Genomic DNA, 3,372 nt, shown 5'->3' with positions numbered 1-3,372 from the left:
AATTTTGGTAAGACACATTTAGTCCCTAACAGCTGTCATCAGGCTCTTCTCATGCTGTGAAGTTTTTTCTCATCCTCTGCCTTTAGCTCTCCTCAAAATGTATCTGTCTTCACTCTCAGGATTCTTTCTTTGCTCATCAAATGAAATAGTTTTTAGTGACTACTAATGAGCCCAGACATTAACTAGAGTGTAGGATGATATATTTGTATTTTAAAAAGAAAACTTCCATAAAAACTACCTTACTGCAAGTTACATAAGATAAAGATACACAGTTGCTACAGGTGACAATTTTAGCCACACATAAGTAGAAAACATAAAGGCTTTTAGCATTGCACCCTTAGGTCATTCTGTTAGAACTCTGCTTTGCCGGCCGGGCACGGTGGCTCATGCCTGTAATCCCAGCACTTTGGGAGGCCGAGGCGGGCGGATCACGAGGTCAGGAGATCGAGACCATCCTGGTTAACACGGTGAAACTCCGTCTCTACTAAAAATATAAAAATTAGCCGGGAGTGGTGGTGGGCACCTGTAGTCCCAGCTACTCAGGAGGCTGAGACAGGAGAATGGCGTGAACTCGGGAGGCGGAGCTGGTAGTGAGCCGAGATCGTGCCACTGCACTCCAGCCTGGGCAACAGAGCAAGACTCTGTCTCAAAAAAAAAAAAAGAACTCTGCATTGCCTGTGGATAGCGACAATTGTAGGCTTCTGGCAGGTTGCCCATATTAAAAAGGGAAATTACAGACTTCTGCCCTTTTGGCTTTCTGACCAGCACCATGGTGGTTGGCAAGAACAAGCACCTTATGAAAGGCAGCAAAAAGGGAGCCAAGAAGAAAGTGGTTGATCCATTTTTTAAGAAAGATTGGTTTGATGTGAAAGCACCTACTATGTTCAATATAAGAGATATTGGAAAGATGCTCATCACCAGGACCCAAGAAGACAAAATTGCATCTGACGGTCTCAAGGGTCGTGTGTTTGAAGTGAGTCTTGCTGATTTGCAGAATGATGAAGTTGCATTTAGAAAATTCAAGCTGATTACTGAAGATGTTCAGGGCAAAAACTGCCTAACTTCCACGGCATGGATCTTACCCGTGACAAAATGTGTTCCATGGTCAAAAAATGGCAGACAATGATCGAAGCTCATGTTGATGTCAAGACTACCAATCGTTACTCGCTTCGTCTGTTCTGTGTTGGGTTTACTAAAAAACGCAACAATCAGATACAGAAGACCTCTTATGCTCAGCAACAACAGGTCCGCCAAATCTGGAAGAAGATGATGGAAATCATGACTCGAGAAGTGCAGGCAAATGACTTGAAAGAAGTGGTCAATAAATTGATTCCAGACAGCATTGGAAAAGACATAGAAAAGACTTGCCAATCTATTTATCTTCTCTATGATGTCTTCCTTAGAAAAGTAAAAACGCTGAAGAAGCCCAAGTTTGAACTGGGAAAGCTCATGGAGCTTCATGGTGAAGGCAGTAGTTCTGGAAAAGCCACTGGGGACGAGACAGGTGCTAAAGTCGAACGAGCTGATGGATATGAACCACCAGTCCAAGAATCTGTTTAAAGTTCAGACTTCAAATAGTGGCAAATAAAAAGTGCTATTTGTGAAAAAAATAATAATAAAAAAGGGAAATTACAAACAAAATATCTCCAGTTAATCGGCTCTAATAAAAAATGAACAGCACTTTGGTTATTCTAATGTACTATCAAATACCAGTAAAAAGTGCTACAAGACAGGTGAGTTGGAGGATTACACAAACATTCAAGACCATGCAAGGAAAGACTTTTCTTGACCTCCTGACCTTGGAGAATGGATCTTGAAAAGCTACTTCCATCAAAATAAAGATTGTTGTCACAAACATATCCACTTCAGTGGAGGACTTTAAGGAATTTCCTGACACCCAGCATCCAAGGATGCTTTGAACTTTTGTTCTTCTAGCTGCTGATTTGTAGAGACCTTGTTTGAAATAATGTTTCCGGTTTCCTTGATACAATGATAATCCTACTAATTCTCTACAGTTAGGCTTTGTTAAAAAATAATATGAACTGGCTTTCAGCTCTTCCTGTGGATTTACTCCTAATGGAAGAGCATTATATTAAGCTTATAATTTTGAACCCACCAAATTTTTCAAAAGGGCTATTTTTTGTCTCAGTATCCAGAAACACACTCACAATTGAGGAATCTTTCTTTTCAAAAACAACTTATCTGGTGAGTAACAATACCTGTGACTGCAGAAAAGCTAATATATCTCTCACAACACTAATCACATGATGTTTGGAAGAAAAGCATTATGGCTGCTATTTACATGTGGAGAGATCTATTTGTGCACCCCATCTTTCTGTTCATTATAAGCACATTACAGTCTCCTGTTCACCTTAATTATTTTTTCAGAACCCAATAGTTATTGTTGAAATTTGTGTGTCTCATGAGCTAGATGGAAATAGATAATTCTTGAACAAATGGAAGATTCCAATACAACAGATTTGGCCTCTGACATTCAGAGGCCTTGATAATTTGGTTAAATCACTGGGTAGATTTTAGGCAGACAATATTTGCCCAGTGGCTCAGAGAGCTGGATTGTGTTGGGGCTAAAGGAAAGCAAGAGAAGTCTTTATGTGATCTTAGAGCATGCTTAGGGGATTCTGTTTTACACAGCATCAGTAGGACATCATCCTAGTTGATAAAGAAATCATCACAAGAATATATTTGGATTAAGTGCAGATCTTGAACATCAAATAAGGTCAGGCTAATAACTTTTATGAGAACTTTTTCTTTGTTTGCTGACTGTGAGATCATAGGTTACTATGAGTAATACTCACCAATTGTTTAAGTACCCATAGATAGTGCCTTGCTGATTTTGTAGGCTGTAAGAATAAAGAAGATTTTTAGGAAGGAAAAGCGATTTTCCTAAGTATCCTTGGAAGTTGCAGACTTCTACTGTTACTCTAAAAGAGTTTAATCGTGTGGAAAGTTGAAGGAGAATGTTTGTTGTATGCATTGTTTTCCTGGATGATAACTGCCAAATGGAGGCACAGGCTCTGATAATGTCCATTTACTTGATTTCTTTCTATGTTCATTTTTTTTTCTTTTTGTGGAGATGAAGTTCTCACTATGTTGCTAAGGCTGGTCTCAAGCTCCTGGGCTCAAGTGATCCTCCTGCCTTGGCCTTCCAAAGTGCTGGGATTACAGGCATGAGACACCGTGCTTGGCCTCTATGTTCATTTTAATTCTGGCCTAATGGTCTGATTTGCTGCTATCTCTAAGAACATTATTATAGAAATTTATACTGTTGATTGTTGCAAGACGCTACATCTAAAATTTAAAAACCAAACAAACCAAACAATCTGGCTTCAGACCTGAAGTTAAGGCACAGGG

At 39.5% G+C, this 3,372-nt stretch overlaps 1 pseudogene; it reads left to right on the top strand.

The window, feature by feature from the left end:
- The first annotated feature begins 769 nt into the window (after nucleotides 1-769).
- LOC116468065 (small ribosomal subunit protein eS1-like) lies at nucleotides 770-1,588 on the top strand (annotated as a pseudogene).
- The last annotated feature ends 1,784 nt before the right edge of the window (nucleotides 1,589-3,372 follow it).

Source organism: Hylobates moloch, unplaced genomic scaffold (assembly GCF_009828535.3).
Source record: "Hylobates moloch isolate HMO894 unplaced genomic scaffold, HMol_V3 SCAFFOLD_5, whole genome shotgun sequence".
In the NCBI taxonomy this organism is placed as follows: Eukaryota; Metazoa; Chordata; class Mammalia; order Primates; family Hylobatidae; genus Hylobates; species Hylobates moloch.
The sequence above is the reverse complement of the archived record's forward strand: the minus strand, read 5'-3'. Positions and strand labels throughout refer to the sequence as shown.